Source organism: Marmota marmota, unplaced genomic scaffold, assembly GCF_001458135.2.
Source record: "Marmota marmota marmota unplaced genomic scaffold, marMar, whole genome shotgun sequence".
Taxonomy (NCBI): Eukaryota; Metazoa; Chordata; class Mammalia; order Rodentia; family Sciuridae; genus Marmota; species Marmota marmota.
Window position 1 is genome coordinate 1,831,497 of NW_026000153.1, and position 17,574 is coordinate 1,849,070.

At 36.2% G+C, this 17,574-nt stretch overlaps 1 protein-coding gene across 7 annotated transcripts in view; it reads left to right on the forward strand.

Annotated features, from left to right (window-relative positions):
- Pals2 (protein associated with LIN7 2, MAGUK p55 family member) overlaps positions 1–17,574 on the forward strand; it is a 162,160-nt gene that overhangs the window by 43,240 nt on the left and 101,346 nt on the right. For 2 of the 7 annotated variants that reach the window (XM_015490135.2, XM_015490134.2), the window contains exon 1: positions 7–195. The exons of 4 other annotated variants lie outside the window; for them this stretch is intronic. The gene's annotated coding sequence lies outside the window, so the exon portion shown is untranslated. Of the gene's footprint in view, positions 1–6; positions 196–322; positions 543–17,574 lie in introns of those variants that run through there. One more of the 7 variants, XM_048786348.1, reaches the window with a different exon arrangement.

The following is a 17,574-nucleotide window of genomic DNA, read 5'->3' on the forward strand; positions in this document are numbered from 1 at the left end:
CAGTCCCGAGAGGGGGCGATTCCGCCGGTTTCTTTCTCTCTCTCGAGCTCGGAGTTCGGCGGGGAGGAGGCTTTCTGCAACTACTGCTGCTACTTCCGAGGCACGAGCTTCCAGTTGTTTGGCCAAAGTGGTTGTGGGCAGAGCACGCACTGCTCCGGGGGCGTTCGCTGCAGAGACCGTGCCCCCTGATTTTAGGTACATTTATCCGGAACCAGAAAGGTGCCGGGCCCCCCTCGCCCTCTCCCTCCCTCTCTCTCAGGGCGGGGGGTGGGGGTGGGGTCAGGAGGGAGTCGGTTGAAGGATCGGACAGTGTGATGACAGCTTGTGGATTGATTGGTGGGTGTTTTTTTTGCAGAAGACTTTTTGATACTTTATTGGGAGTTTAGTCTCAATCCTATCAGCTCCTGGGATTATATCTATTAAACTTCATCTGTTGAGGCGTGCATTTGTGTAGGTGGGGGAGGGAGAGGCGAGGAAGAGAATTGAAGACTGACCGGGAGGCTCAGAAAATTCTCCGCATTACTTATAAACAGCCGGTTAAGGTCAGGTTAGCCACGTTTTCCTCTTCCTATGGCTTTGAGAATTGTCGGAATATTACTTCATGCTTGCTGAATTGGCTACCTTGTAATATAGCCAAGAACATTGCGGGGGAGGGGGGTGGCGGCATTAAAATGCTCTTCAATTGGAGTATGATTTAGCATTCATTTCTTCCCGTGAAATCTTTGAAATAATAGATCAGAAGCTTACATTTGTCAAATGCATTAGGCGAGATAATACACTGTTATTAATGAGGAGATAGTTTTGGTACATAGGTCTAACAAGGGACCTCAGCTAATAACGTACTGCTTATTTTAGGTGTCTACTGTGCAATTATGATAAGCATCCAGGCCTGATTATAGTTGTCTTCAGGGCCTGATTACTGTAAATAAAGAACTTTAGTGATTGTGTCATTTTGAGGTCATTTGTATCTTAAATCTATCATACATTTAAATACATATTTAAATACATGTTTGCTCAATGTTTTACTCCTTAAGGCCCATGCTTTTTTTCTTCTAGACTACGGTTACATAATACACACATGGTAACACTTTTAATTGCTCTAGTTTGTCCTATAGAGACCACGCAGGGTGAAAGGAGTGTGTATGTCCTTATTGATACCACTGAATTCTTTTTCCACCTAGAAATCAAAATGACTGCATGTCCACCTCTTTACACAGTACAGAATTCCCCCACCCGCTTTAGGGTAACTGTTGGATTTTCAAAAATGAATCATTTTTCTTAAACATTGGAGGGAGCAATTTGCTTTTTGGAGTCTCATTTCAGGCTGAAATTGTTCTATCAGACCACCCAGACTGCTTCTCCCCACCTTGTTTTAGCTTGGGATAAGCAAGAAAAATCTTGAGAAGCTGTGTTACCTTAAAAACAAACAAACAAAAAACTGTTTTTAACATTAAGTTGGCTGTTTGAAAATTTACCATCCCTTTATATTATTCTTCAGTATTGAATAATGAATGGTTAGTGAAAGAAAACAGATGTTTAAATTAAATCCCTTTTGCATTTTTGACATTTGAGCCTTATTAAAAGTGGGTAGCATCAGCAAATTATTGCTGAGGAAGTTTCAAATAACACAAGGTTCATGTTAATCAAAGCCTGTTACAAAAATACCAATAAATAAATAAATAAAAGAGTCAAGAGGACTCATTTGAAGTTTTTACATGATTTAATGTAAGTTACCTAGTTTTCTGGTAAAGAAAATTTTGTTAATTTTACTTTCCAAAGTATTTCACATGATGAGGGATTAAATTTGTATCATACCTCTGCTTCAAGTAAATACTTAAATTGGAAGGGATGTGCTGATCTTTATTTCAGAAAGAATGAACACATGCCTTTTTCTCTGCTGCTTTGAGATATTGTCAGCTCTGAAAAAAATTATTCTAGTTTTGTTTTACCCATAGGTTCTTTCTTACCAAAATTAGTCTTCACATATGTAAATACTGCATCACAAGAGCAGATAACAGGAGAGATAGCTCTACTGATATGGTGCTAGTGAATTAAAATTTTTATTTTATTTTGTAGGGATCATTTTTGCTTAGAGTATATTGGTCAGTCTCAAAGAAGCTGCAGTGATTTTCCCACACTTTTTTTCTTTTCTTTTTTCTGTTTGTGTGTGACCACTGGGGGGAGACTTTACAGTTTAGCTTGACCAAATCCCTCCTTTGCCTACACTGGCTGCTAATTATCTTGGGCACTTTGCCAAACTGCTGGAAAGTATGTACTAAGGAGGATGCTCTCAGAATCCAGTCTTGATCAAGGTGTTTAATGACTTTTCTTTCTTTAACTCACTCCACACACACAAAGTACCTCTCTTTATATGCTGTATTATTTTAACAGTGTTCTTCTTGGACTATTACTAAGTGGGCTAACTGAGGATCTAACATAGTATGCAAGAAAAGAATCATGACTGTTATAGTTTTCAAAGATCTAACTTTACTGACATTAATCTTAGAAGTACTGTAGCTTTAGTTACATGCTTGAAATACACAGATATTGTCTGAAAGGATCTGGAGAGATTATCTCTCTTCTGTGAGGTATATTATATCCAAACCTCTTTAAGCAGATTGGTCTGCTGTTTTTAAAAGCTTTAGAGGAGGAGATATTGAAATATCCCTTGTAACCAAGTTTAGTGTTCATTTCACTACAAAAGAGAATTTCATCCTTTATCAGAGTCATAAAGATAAAGAGTAAAGCCTACACCTTGTTGACCATTGAACTGTGGTTATTCTTATAAAGTATAACAAAGTTGGAAGTCTTGTTTTTTACTCTTTCTATACCTGATGGTATTTTACTTTGCCAATACTCAATTCATAGTAGTGAACTCAGTAAACAAGCGATTTGGCATTTATAGTAGTTTAAGACAACTCAAGTTTTATGACTTTCCTTAATCATGATAGAATAATTTGAAGATGTTTTTATAATTCTTATCATTGTAAATTCATCTATGGAATAACAAAAAGGACAAAATTTGGAGTAGTGCCTATCATTGTGGATTGTTCTCCTTTTTTCCCTTAATATGGTTTTTCTTTTGTTCTAAAGTTCCTTTCTCTTCCTTCCTTTCTTCCTTATATAGTATTCTAGTAAAAATATATTTCTCACTAACTTTCGGATTGTGTTAAATACTTGAGGATGGTAATTTCTAAAGGCTTATAAATTGAAATTATCAATAATTAAGAAAAAATGAGATTAAAAGATAGTACAGTGAGTTTTCTTTAAAAAGTTTATTTTCAAATCCTTTCACAACTCATTAGCTCCTATACATGATCTCATCTCTACTTACCTTATCAACGTATGTGTTTTCCTCTTAGACCTTCCGGTCTCTGAAAACTTTTTTTCCATTCTCCTTTTTACTGTATTCCATCAAAATCCTGCAATTCTTTTTTTTCCCAGTAATACCAGCGTTTACTCGTAAGACTTTTGGACTCCTTGTTTGCTTGGTCTGGAACTCTTTTCCTAATCATTACATGACTGGCTTGCTTCCTAGAGTAGAGTAGAGTAGAGTAGAATAGAATAGAATCTAGTCTCAAAAGCATTGCTATTTAACCGTTCTTCCAGAATGATAGCACAGACTAATCTATCTCATTACTTTTTTTGTAAATGTTTTTTGTAAAACATTTTCATTATTTGGAATTTTTATAATATTATCTGTGTGCTCTCACCAGAAGGTAACCCTGTGACACTAGTGATCTGGTTGTTTTTGTTTTATTCTGTGTTTCAAGAACTTAAGACATGTTCCTGGCACATAGCTATCATCAAATGAATAATCATTTTTAAAACTCTGAGATTATGGCCTGCCTGAGTTTTTGCTGTTAAAATATTCTATTATAAAATATGAATATATGGTAGGCTTTTTTTTTTTGGTCATAAGTAATTAAAGTCCATTCTATATAAATAATAGGGGAGTTGGGCATGGGTGGTACACACCTGTAATCCCAGTAACTCAGGAGGCTAAGGCAGGAGGATTGGAGGATTGCAAGTTTAAGGCCAGCCTCAGCAATATATAAAGGCCCTAACCAACTTAGCAAGACCTTGTCTCAAAATTTAAAAAATACATAAATAAAAAGGGCAGTGGTAAAGTACCAATGAGTTCAATCACCAGGATGGGGGGGGGGTAAGGCCTGTTGCAGAGTGGGGAATTATTATTAAAATGTAGTGAATGCCTCATGGAATCTCAGTGCTGGAGCTTGGGAACTCCAGTGCTAGTAGAACACACTACATCTTTTTATTCTGTACCATGCTTTTGCCTTATTTCTTCTCTGGCTACAGAGGACCAATTCCTATTCCTCTTAATGGAAAATATGGCAGCCAGCAGCTTCTATGATTTCATGGTATTAGCCCAGACAATTAGAAATGGAGTCATATAGTACCAATTTCTTCCCTGTTTGACAAATTATATTGTATTACCAGATCTTGGTGTACTTACTGTGCCCCTGTGATAATTGATATATATCCTTGGTCATTCCCCAAAACTCATCTCTCCCCCTTCTTACTTGATCTTCAGGTCTAAAGCTCTGAAAAGTACTTTCCTAGGGATGTATAAAAGAAATGTCCTTCATGGGAGGAATTTACAGTTTGGTTAAGGAAGATATATATATGTATGTATATACACATATATGTACATGTGTATGTAAAGGGGGAAAATATCATGATAATAATGGAGAAACTGGGAAAATAATTGCAATTTGTATCACAAAGACTAACTTCCTTAATATATAAAGAGTATCTGCAAGCCAGAAAGAGAAAGATCAACCATCAAATGGGCAAAGATCATGAACAGATAATTTTCAGAAAAGAAAATTCAAATGGTTCTTAAGCATATGTTAAGACATTCAACCTCACATAAAATACAAATATTAAGCAAAACAATGAGATACCATTTTCACCTGTTAGATTGTCAGATTTAAAAAGTTCCATAAACACTTTTGAAGAGGATAAAGGTTCACAAGTGCTCTCACATTGCTGGTGGAAATATAAATCTGCATAAAGTTATATAGATATTTATGAGAGGGTAAAGAGCTAGTGTACAATTTATTTATCTGAACACTAACATTTATTGCTATGTTTTGGTTTTACTCATGTGCTTTAGTTGGCTTTTTCACTGCTGTGAATAAAACACCCCACAAGAACAATTGTAGAGGAGGAAAAGTTTATTTGAGGGCTCAAAATTTCAGAGGTCTCAGTCTATACACAGCACTCCATTCCAGGGCTCCAGGGGAGGCTGAACATCATGGCAGAAGAGTGTGGCAGAGGGAAGTGCTCACATGATCAGAAAGCAGAGAAAGAGATCATTTGCCAAATACAAATATATACCCCAAGCCAAGCCCCCAATGCCCCTTCTCCTCCAGCCACACCCCACCTGCCTCCAGCTACCACTCAGTTAATCCCATCTCAGGGATTTATTCATTGATTGGGTTAAGGCTTTCATGACCCAATTATTTCTTCTCTGAACCCTCTTGCATTGTCTCATGTGAACTTTTGGGGTACACCTCACATCCAAACCATAACACTCATGAGACTACCTCATTGGGCCTTTCCCTCTTCTTATCCCCACTAAAAAGAGATTCCTTTTAGGGTCCTATTTAGTTTTTCTCCCACCTTCCCAGGCCCCCTTTCTTCTAGTATTTATAAGGTTGCTTACTGTGCCTGTGTGCCTGTGTACCTGCACACATGCTGGTGCATCTACTGATGCATATTTGGTGACTGAACCCATCTACTGGTGCATATTTGGTGACTGTCTCAGGCTAAGCAGGCTTTCTACCACTGAACTCCAACTCAACCCCTACAAAGGTGTTTCTAAATCACTTGAAATTTTCGTATTCTTGGTATCCTTCATAGAGCCTAGTGCTTTGTTAGCTATTTAGTAGCACTGAGTAAAGATTGTATAGACCCAGTTCATAATTTTATATTTTTGGAAGAAATATTTTGTAAAATGTGGTAAATGTACTTGTTTATTAAGACAAGTGTGTGTCAAAGCAGTTTTCATAAATTTTGATGTATTATTTGTTATATTAATGGAACTTTACTTTTTCGTGGTTCCTCTGTTCTGTATATATAGATCTTAGTAGGGTCGGATAGATGTTGTTAAAAGCTGGAGGCACATAGGTCTGTTTCCAAAAATTTGTGAGAAAGGAGGAGGACAATGACTGAGTAGATTAAAGGCCATATATTTAAGAAAGGAAAACTGAGGAGTGAGAGATTAGTTTAAGGAATTGGTGAAACTCAGAGGGACTACATTTTTAAAATAGGAAAATGCTAAGCTGATTTAGTTAAATGCATACATCAAGAATACATATTTAGTGGAAGCTGGGTGGGGTAATCCCAGCCTACTTAGGAGACTGAGGCAGGAGGATCACAAATTCAAGACCAGCCTGGGTGATTTAGTGAGACCCTAACTCAAAAAGGCCCTGGAATGTAGTTCAGTGGGTAGAGTGTTTGGTAGCATGCACCAAGCCCTGGGTTCAGTCCCTATTACCCCCTGCCTACCACCCACTGTTTATGATATCTATTTTGTTTTATAGATCATTGGTCATTTTGTCATAAAGTAACTCTGATGTGGGAGTTCTCTACCTAAGTGGGCATCAATCCTTTGGAACTATCCTACACTAAAGGATTCTAATTAGTAGGTCTGGTGTGGGGCAGGAACATGTTTATATTGTTGAAGTCCCCAGGAGGCATTACTTGAGTGAAAATAATACACACTATGGAATATTCTATTTAATAATCAAATCATTCAGCACAACTTATAGGTCCTATATCATTTAGAAAACCATAACCCTAGAATTTAGTCTGCCTTCCTGGTCTGTATTTAAGCCAGATCCACACTGTGACATACATCTCATTGGTTAGCATTGCTTTGCTCATATCCATACTCTTTTCGTCCTTTGCCCTCTTATTTTTTCTTCAAGAAGCCATCACTAATTGACCTCATCCACAATTTATCTTTTCAGCATGGAACAAATTATAATACAGCACTTATGTAAATGGCAAGTATGGAAGTGAGTGAATGATTTAAGTATTCATGTGAGTGAATGATGTAAGTATTTTGTTCATTGGAACCTTGAATATATATGACCAGTTTTCCTATTTGGACTTACCTTTTTTTCCCTTTTGTTATGTTAAATGTTCTCTACACATTATCTCATTTGCTCATTGTGGATCCAAAATCAGATTTAAAAATCAAAATGAAATCCTTATGATTCTAATAGTTTCCTATAGCTGCTGTAACAAATTGGCACACTTAGTGATTTATAAATAAAAGCAGAAATTTATTCTCTCACAGGCCAGATATCAGAAATCAGTATTATTGAACCAAAATCAAGTTATCAGTAGGACCATGCTCTCTCTGAAGGATCTAGAGCAGAATCCATTTGTTGGTTCTTCAGGTTTCTGGTGCCTCTTGGTATTCCTTGGCTTGTGGCTGTACCACTCCAGTCTTAAAGGCCAGCATTTCTAATCTCTCAGCTCTATTTTTCTCCTTTCTTTTCTCTATGTGTCTCTTACTTTCTCGTCTCATAAGATCTTTTACTTCACATCCAGAAACTCCTTTTCTTAATAAGGTAACTTTTATAGGTTCTAGTAATTAAGACATAGATTTTTAGGGACAGGATATTAATCAGCCTCCCATCATGATAGTTCAGATGGTTCAGAAAAAGGAACAGGGTCTAGTAAAAGTTCTTTTTCCTCATCCTCATTCATTTCTAAACTAGTGTTTCTCAACCAGGGATGATTTTGCTGGTCTTCTCCCCTAGGAACATTTGAATGTCAGAACTAAGGGGGATTGCTTCTAGTGTTCATGGGGTTCAGGGGTTCTGCAAACAATTTTATAGGACAGTCCCCCACAAGAAAGAATTATCTGGCCCCTAGTGTCAGTAGTCCTGGGCTTGAGAAACACAGTTGTAAAGGTATGTATTACCAATTTTTGTGTATCGTTCCACAAAAAATTGTACGCCTATATCAGTATATATCATGATTAAAACCCTCTAATATAATTTCATCGGATTGGTGGTGGTTTTGGCTGATTGAAAGTTGATTTAGTGAAGAGTCATAAAGTACCTTATATAGTACATAATTACTTAAAAGTATAAATATATGTTCATACGTCAATCTTTTCTTGAGGATGCATCTTGGCAGGAGCTCTGGCTCATCATTCTTAACTAGTGTGTTGTCCTTGATAACCAGCTTTGGAATGTGAAACAGTGTATTTTATGACTCCTTAATTGTTAACACTTACCTTGTTCACCCTTAAGGGTTTTTTTTGTTGTTGTTTGTTTGTTTTTTGTCACTTGGTCTCTTAAAGTCTTTCCAAATCATTGAACTAGGTTTTAATATAAAGACCAGTATAACTACCATGGTCTTGCATCAAATACATTATACATAAAGAAAAAGAAATTATATTTTGTACAAAAAAATGACTAAGGAACTGGAAGAACTACTCCAGTTGAAGTTCATACACACACACACACACACACACATTTTTTTGTACTGGGGTTGAACCTAGGAGCACTTTAACACTGAGGTACATCCTCAGCTCTTTATTTTTTCATTTCTAGCCCTTTTTATTTTTTATTTTGAAATAGGGTCTCATTAAGTTGCTGAAGCTAGCCTTAAATTTGTGACCCTCCTGTCTCAGCCTTCCAGGTCACTGGGATTACAAGTGTAGCAGCACCATGCAGGCTCCTTTTTGTATCTTCTAACATAGTGATATAGTGAGAACTAATGCCACAATTGTTCACAAAGTCTTGGAAGTTTCAGGAAATTTTATTTAGTACTATACTGGAAGTTTGTAAATTACCATAGACTATTACTATAAATATTGTTCTAACATGACTAGTTTAATGATGAGTTCATTTTCTGCTAAGAGAAATACTGATTTTTACTAATCATGAAAAATATTATTTAAAATCTTATTTACTGGGAAAATAATGTTCATAAAGTTTTTTATATAGTTCAATCATACAATTCCTTGAAATTAGTTAATATAGTTTATTCTTTGATCTCTTAACATGGTAGGGGAGTTAGAGACGAGGTTATAACCTCAGTTTTTCTAACTTCTAGTTCTTTTATGTTAGTTAGGACACATGGCTATATTTAGTATCAACAATAAATTATCTGTCCCAGAATGGTGGAATTTGAAGTATACATCAGTATCATGAGATATACGCCAATGTGGAATAGGAAATGAAAGATTGACAGTGTCAACCTAATTCCAAAATTTGAGAAGTGATAACATTGTCCAAAGGACATACATGACCCATTAGCAATGATGGTTAAGAACGAAATTAAAATATTATTTTTGCTTTCCAAAAAAAAACCCAATAAATTATCTGGTAGAAAAGTCTGGAGTTGCTGCTGAATTCAGTATGCCTCTTATCTAAAATAGGGGTATAATATCTACAGGATTGAAGTAAAATTTTAATGGCTAATATAAATCACAGCCCAGAGTCTGGTATGTTTCAGGTATTCGGTAAATGTCTTTATCTTTTTTCTTAGTCGGGTACAGTATTGAATGTACGGTGGATAATAGTGGTTGAATAAACATGTTTTTAGTTGCCTTTGCTTAATTCACAGCTTTCTTTTTCCTATAATATAAGAGGAAGGTCTCATTTAGTAGACATTTTTAAAGGAATCTTGATTTTAAAGTACTTCAATAACCATTGACTAAAGTTAATATCATTTTACATGACATTTCAACGTGTTTACTAAGGCGAATTAAATATTGGGTGGCAAAATGAACTGGGTAATCTCAGATTCCTTCCAACTTAAAGATTTTATGAAATTGACATAGTCCTGGTTTATTTCTCATGTGTTTCCCCTAAAAGTGTACCAAAGTTAAATAGTGTTTGGTAATGTAACATTTTGTTTTGAATAAAGGTCCATTTTCACATAATAGTCTTTTGAATGAATGTAGCTGTCTTCAAGTGAATATCTTTCTTTTTATTGCTAGATTGGGTATGTTCTATGTACATGATAAAATATTTTGTAGAATTCTTAACTTTAGTAACATAGATAATTTATCTCTTTCTCATCTTTTAAATATCTAAATAGTCCTTTGTATAAGAAACTTAGGTAACTCAGTGAAAAAAATTAAAGCATTGATGTTGTTTATTTTAGAAATAAAATGATCATGCATATTTTTATCCAAATTGATTAAATTGTTTTGATTTTCTTAAGTTAGTGTTCCTTATGAAGGAGAATAAATGAATAATTTTAAACCATGTTTTTAAGAATGTTGCAATATCTTTTTTTAAATATATTTTTTAGTTTTTTAGGTGGACACAATATCTTTATTTCATTTTTATGTGTTGCTGAGAATCGAATCCAGTGCCTCATGCATGCAAGACAATTGCGCTACCACTTGAGCCACATCCCTAGCCCAAGAATGTTGCAATATCTTGTGAGACAAAGTAGTCACAGTATACCCTCTCCAAACTTTAGTATAAAGTTCCTAAAAAACCTTAGGTAGACACATTTTTTCTATGAAGGAGTTTAAGACATTATAGGGTAAATAAGGTTAAGGAGACTGGGATTATGAATGAATCCATACAAATTCTTTTAAGGTTTAACATTCACCCAATTAAAACATTAGGTAGGACAGTGAAGCACACCTGTAATCTCAGCAGTTCTGGAGGCTGAGGCAGGAGGATTGCAAGTTCACAGCCAGCCTCAGCATTTTAGGGAGGGCCTAGGCAACTTAGTGAGACTCTGTCTCGAAATAAAATATGAAAAGGGCTGGGGATGTGGCTCAGTGATTAAGGGCTCCTGTGTTCAACCGCTGGTACCAAAAACAACAACAACAAAAAGTAAAATATATTAGATTATCAACATTTTATTCAATGTGGAAATACCAGGTAATATATAATTAGTTTCCAGTCATCACTACTTTCTTGAAAGAAACTTTTGAGGATTTCCAGTCTGGGCCAAAATAAAGTGCTCATAAATACTAAAAGGAATTTTTGAGAATGTCTTGGGTGTCTTAGTCAGAACCTTTCTTAAGTGTGTACTGAAAGTATCTTCTATTCCTACTCTGCCATTTCTTTTATTCCTTTCTTTTGTCATCCAAACCTGGAATTCCCTCTTTCCTTCACCAACTCCAAAAAGAATAACTAAGAATTTGTTATTATCAAGTAGAAATTTTCAGTAAAAGTAAATATGAATATATATATTCTGAAATTTCACATAAGGATTGCTTTATATAAGTTTGAGAAAAGAAACCACGTCTTTATTTCCTCTAGCCAAGCATCATAGGCTATGCTTTTTATTATTTTTACTATTAAATGTGTTAGGAGAAAACAGTTGTTCATATAAATGGTGTTATGTACAACACACTGCTGGGAGCCATTAGCCAAGTAGGTATGACAATTTCCTTGCCAGCGTACCCCATGTTGCAGTGACATTGAATGTAGGTGACCTTGCTCAAGGACCAAGGCGGATTAGGGTGTTCCCGGTTTAAGATAATCGTGTTTAGGGCGTTCCCAGTTTAGGTTCCAGGTTTAAGGTTTAAGATTATTCCTGCTGGGAATAGGGCGTATCCTGCTGCCTGAGTTCCCCTTGAGTTCTCACGGGATTCAGAGTATATTTTGGGAGACAGAAGCCCAGTGGAGGTGGATTTGGGCAGAGAACGTGGATTTCCCCAGAACGTGTTTGTATACGGCTGGTGTGAGTTCGGGAATAAAGAGTTGCTGTTTGAATCTACAAGCTGTGTGGTGGCTCGTGATTTTGTGCCCAGCCAGACTGCGGCAACACACTATAAGTTCTTAAAGAATTCAGAAAAAAATTCTCACCTGTGGGGAGAGACTCGTTGATTAATTTTGAATTGATTGAATTAATTTTGAGGCAAGTTTGAAGGCCCATTTAGCTCTACAATTGATTCTACAAAAGTAGGAGTTGGGCCATAAATTTATTAGGTATTGAATAACCAAGGGAAAAATAAAGCATACTTAGATGGGATGAGTAACATGAGTGAAGGCTTTTAGGTAGGAATGAGATGTGTGGTTGTGCAGATAGGAAATAAAAAGATGTAGTTAGAAAAGAGAGTTTATAGTAAGGAAAAAAGTGAATTAGGTTGAGTAGATGGAAATCTAGGGTTTAAGAAGAGAAATTTAAACATTCCAGATGGCAGAAAACCAAAAATATTCTAATGTAGTATAGTTCTTAAAATATTTTAACAGGATCACTGTAATAGCTTTATGTCAGGCCAGCCTCCACAATTTTGCAAAACCCTGTCACAGGATAAAAAGCAATTGTAATTTCAGTGGGACCTCTGGTGCTTTCAGCATGAACACACAACTAGCATTAGTAAATTCATTTTAATTCTTGAAATATTTTAGTTAAGAAATATTTGAAGAGACTGCTTCTGTGAGCCTAGAAATTCGAGGGTAGTCAAGTGCATTGCTTTTTCCTTGGTTCTCTGAATAGCCCATTATATCTGGAGGAAGGGATTTATGTTAATGAGTAAGGTAGTTCTCCCTTCCCATTGCTTATTTATGATGAATTTATTTTTTAGGTAAACTTTAAAAAATATGAATGTTACACTATAAACAATTGAGTATGGAAGAAAGAATGCACCATGTATATTAAATTTCTGTCCTTAATCCATATACTTAATCATTGCAACAGTTTCCAATTGAGTTATATTAGTAAAGTGTTTCTCAACAATTCATGACTGGCATTTTTGGCAGTACTGTGGTTTGGGTCTTGGGATTGTCCTGGACACTACTTAATGTTTTGTGCCCCTGTTCTCTCTCATAGTCACTGACAATAAAAAATGCCCTAATACACTTCCAAATAATGCCTTGGGAGAGGTGTGGTATTGTAATTTTTAAAATTATACCATATGTTAGAAGACATGTTTTCAACCAGGCATATAACTAGTGACTATACTGTAAAGAAAGAATATTTGAGTATACATATACTTTGCAAGGAGGCCCAGAGAACTATGGAAGAACTATGCTTGCCTGTGAAGTCTTGTATTACAAGATTATTCAGTCTTACCTGCTTTCTACAATGATAGCATTACTTCCTTGTGTTTTCAGTTACCTTTTTTTCCTTTAGTGTTTTGTGATTTTTGAATTGTGCACTCTTGCTTGGCTGCATTTTTTTTTTATTTAACTCATTAATTTATTTTTTTTTAATTTTTTTATTGTTGGTTGTTCAAAACATTACATAGTTCTTGATATATCATATTTCACACTTTGATTCAAGTGGGTTATGAACTCCCATTTTTACCCCGTATACAAATTGCAGAATCACATCAGTTACACATCCATTGATTTACATATTGCCATACTAGTGTCTGTTGTATTCTGCTGCCTTTCCTATCCTCTACTATCCCCGCTCCCCTCCCCTCCCCTCTTCTCTCTCTACCCCCTCTACTGTCATTCATTTCTCCCCCTGGCTGCATTTTTATTCAAGGGAATTCTGTGCAGCCAGGTTAGAGGGCACATTTCTCCAGAGATTTGCTGAGGTTTTCTTTGGCACCTGGGGAAACTCCCAACACAGGATCACTGTAACTTTTCTGCTTGGGGTTTTTTGAATCAGGTAGGTATATTTGAATCCTGAATCCTTAAGTGTAGGCTGTGATTACAAATTCTCAGGTGACATTTCTTCCCTTTAATGTGGACTTCAAACTGAGACTGCCTAATTTTCTTGTCCTCTTTGGCCAGCAGTCATGCTTCTTACTATACTATTCTTTTACAAGGTGGGAGTTAGTCCTGGCCTCTTGTGCAGGGTTTCAAGTTGCAGTTCTCCATTTTTTCCAGTCTATGGCCTACCTAGCTGCCTCTGAACTTCTAGGTGCTGAAATTAGCAAATACACAGAGCAAGCATGATTTTAGCTCCTGCTTACCAGTTTGTTATTCCCCTTCGTCTTTGCCCAAGGGGATTTTCTTGGTGACTTACTATTTAAAAATAATTATTATTTTTTTTTTGTGAGGATGTTTTTGGTATTTTATTAAGTATTTTTAGATGTTTCATGAGAAGATTAATTTCAGATTATGAAGTCTACCTTTTTGCCAGATAGCTAAGCCTCACTTATCTGCTTCCTAACCTCCAGGTATTTCCTAATACTTTGGTTTGCTAATCTCTTTCTCTTTCAATACCCTACCATCTAACTTCAAGTATTATTTTCTTAAAATAATTAAAAAAAATCTTTAGTTGTAGATGGACACAATGTCCTTAATTTGTTTATTAATTTTTATGTGGTGCTAAGGAGGCCCAGAGAACTATGTAAGAACTATGCTAGGCAAGTGCTCTACCATTGAGTTACAACCCCAGCCCTGTTATCGTTTTCTTAATGTACCATTTTATAATTTCAGTGAGACCTCAGGAGGGAGGGACCATAAACTATAAACATGAATGTTCAGTCTTTGACTTTGACTAGACATGTCTAATAGTTTTTAGGCCTAAGCACATTAGAACTAACTGACCTGAGAAAAAGTAAATATCTGGGAATGCCTTTCCATTTCCATTCCATTTCCAAATCTAAACCTGTGATTTTAGATTTGAACTTTTTTAAAATTTTGTACCAGGGATTGAACCCGGGGGCACTTAACCACTGAGGCATATCCCCAGCCCTTTTTTTACCTTTTCTTTAGAGACAGGCTCTTGCTGAGTTGCTTAGGGCCTCACTAAGTTGCTGAAGCTAGCTTTGAACTTGGAATCTTCCTCTTCCTGCTTCAGCCTCCTGAGCTGCTGGGATTACAGGCATACGCCACCATACTTGGCTTAGATTTGAAGTTGAAGAGCATAGTCTTTAGCTGTAAAGGAGGTGAAGGAGCAGGAGTGGATGATGACATTCAGACCACTACCTCTGTAATTGAGTAAGACCTCACTGAGATGGGTGGCGTGTGTAGCAGTTGACCTACATGGGTATTTTTATGATAAATTCTAAATATTTAAGGTGAATCACATTGTAGTGATTTGAAACCATAATTTTAAAATTTTATCAATAAATATTAACTGCATGTGTTTGGTATAATACAGAATTAAGAGTACAAAATGAATGAGATACCATGTATATATACTCAAGAGAGCTCACCAATTTTGTATTATAGATAGACATGTAATTTAAAATATGGTTAGTTCTCATGATTCATGGTAACTATGGTCTATAAAGTTGCTGCAAACACCGAATTATTGAATATCGAACTATTTCTTTTAGGGGAAATACAGGATTAATTTCCTGTAAGCCCTTGGTAACAATGTTTTTATGAACTAGTCAATACATAACCTTGTTTTGGGTATGTTTCTGTTCAGAGACACCTTATTTAATGTATATTGTTGATAGTCAGTGACATTGAGCTAACCTCACTAATACTCATGCTTCAATATATATTTTCTCCATAATGTACATCACAGCCTTCTGTGTTAAAAACACCAGATAAGGGGCTGGGGATGTGGCTCAAGCAGTAGCGCGCTTGCCTGGCATGAGTGCGGCCCGGGTTCGATCCTCAGCACCACATACAAAGATGTTGTGTCTGCTGAAAACTTAAAAATAAATAAATAAATAAATAAATAAATAAATAAATAAATAAATAAAAACACCAGATAACACTTCAGTACTATGATTGGGGCCTTTTATTTAGACAACAAACTTACAAACAAAAAGCACAAAAAATGTGGCACTAAATAGAGTGAAAAGGACTCTTGTTTTTGCTATGAGAGCTGAAACATGAAAGCAAAGTGTCACTTTGTTCAATTGCAACTGTGAAATATTGGTTGGACTCAAACTTTATAGCTCTGAGCATACCCACAAAAGCTCTCTGAGTATTAGTTTGTGGTTTACAAATAAATTTTAGCAAATAGGCTAATTTATAAAATAAAAAGTCTATGAATAATAAGGATTGACTTATAATACATACTATACAATAAGTGCCATATATGCTAAATCTGATAGGATGGGACAAGTTGGGAAAGTTAGATGAAGTTATAGCAGTTTGAATAATGGGTTTAGGGTATAGCAAATGGTCTAATGTAGTTGGTATTAGAAGAGTCTAGAAGGGAAATTTGGACTGGACAGTTAACAGGAGGATATGAAGGCACTTATTGCCATATTATGGATCTTGGAGTTTATAGGGGATGAGGAACTAGTGAGTAATTTTAACCAGGGGAGAAACTGCTGAGAGCCACAGCCAAGTCAGAATGGCCCCCAAGAAACATGGTTGTAGTCCCATTTAGGAAAGCTTATTCTGATGGTGTTATTGGTGATTGCCCCTGTCCATTTTCAGTTTCTAATAACACATACTGAGTAAGTTTTAAAAGAGGGTTTTTAAATTTTTAGTTGGTGTGTGGGGGTGGTCTGTTTGTGTTTCTGAAAGTCTAAGACCACATCTGCTGATGGCTTGTTTGTTGGCAGAGGCCCAGGATAGTGTCAGTTATCACACGGCAGGGATCATGTCATGTTGTATCCTGGTCTCTCTTCCACTTCTTATAAAGCTACCAATATTCACTCAGGAGCTTCACCTTGATGACTTTATGTAATCTTAATCACCTCCCAAAGATTGTACTTCTAAAATGATAGTTGAATTAAATTTCCATAGTCTTAATATCTCACAATGGGGATTAGACTCCAGTTTAAGTTTTGGAAGAGCAAGCCATATTCACATTATAAGAGGTATAGGAGAAGTAAGAAAAGATAATAGGTTTTAGATTTAAATGTGAGAGATAAGAATATGAACTAATGCATAGATAGTGGAGATAGAGAAAAGGGGATGTTATTTGAACAATATAGGAGATATCAAAATGAAAGATCTAGTTGGCAGATTAGAGAGAATATGGGAAATTGAACAGTTGGATGATATTATTAAGAGAGGGAATATAGAGGAAGATTAGATTTGTAATGTGATAAGTTTTGGAAATGTTGAGTGTATGATGCCGATTGGACATTTTTATGGAGATGTGGGCAAGGAAATATGAGCTTAAGCTTAGCTTGATAGGCATTGGACACTGGTAAATATCTGAATGCCAGGTCACTGTCCTGGTGCGAGAGGAGACAGAAGCATAAGTGAATCTCTAGTGAAGAGACAACAAGCAGAGTAAATTTCAGATGGGGACAATGATGAAAATGAAACTAAGAGGGTGGAGAGTATCAGGCTGTGTGTGAGGTGGGGCTGGTTTAGTTGGTTTTTGACTTTACTTTCTGGGGAGATGACATTTATTCTGAGAATAAAAAGAATAACAATATACATGTGACTCTCTGGAAGAGATTTCAAACAGTAAGAAAGGAAATCATAAAGATGGGGATTGGGGAAAGGGAATGAACTGGATACTTTTGATGAAGAGAAAGGAGGTCAGTATGACTGGAGATGAGCGGACAAGGGGGAGGGAGTTGTAGAAAATGAACTCACAGAGGTCCACAGATGGGGTGCCAGATCTCCAGGGCTCTGGCAGGCCGTGGACAAGGGTGTGGTTATTCCTCCAAGTACTGTTGGAAGCCTTTGGATCGTTTCAGCAGGAGGGTAACAAAATCTGTTTTATGTTTTGACATGATAACTCTAGGAACCCTGTGAAGAGTTCTGTTGAAAA